Here is a 516-nt window from a genome sequence, read left to right as displayed (position 1 = left end):
TAAAATGTCAATTATAAAATTAACGCAAGGGAGGTATGACTTTTTTTTTTTAAACAGTCTCGCCCTGTCACCCAGGAGGGAGTACAGTGGCGCAATCTTGGCTCACTGCAATGTCTGCCTCCCAGGTTCAAGTGATTCTCCTGCCTCAGCCTACTGAGTAGCTGAGATTACAGGCACACATCATGACGCCTGGTTAAGTTTTGTATTTTTAGTAGGGATGTGGTTTTGCCATGTTGGCCAGGCTGGTCTTGAACTATTGGCCTCAAGCAATCTGCCTGCCTCGGCCCCAAAGTGCTGGGATTACAGGCATGAACCACTGTGCCTGGCCTTGAGAATTTATTTGATGTCTTCTGCCCAAGTCACATTTCAGGTTACTGAGGCTCAATCATTTTTTAATATCAACTTTCAAAAATGCAGCTTGGGGGGGGCGGAGCAAGATGGCCGAATAGGAACAGCTGCAGTCTCCAACTCCCAGCGCGAAGGACACAGAAGACCGGTGATTTCTGCGTTTTGAAC

Source organism: Colobus angolensis, unplaced genomic scaffold (assembly GCF_000951035.1).
Source record: "Colobus angolensis palliatus isolate OR3802 unplaced genomic scaffold, Cang.pa_1.0 Scaffold310, whole genome shotgun sequence".
NCBI classification, from domain to species: domain Eukaryota; kingdom Metazoa; phylum Chordata; class Mammalia; order Primates; family Cercopithecidae; genus Colobus; species Colobus angolensis.
This window is presented reverse-complemented; position numbering follows the sequence as displayed.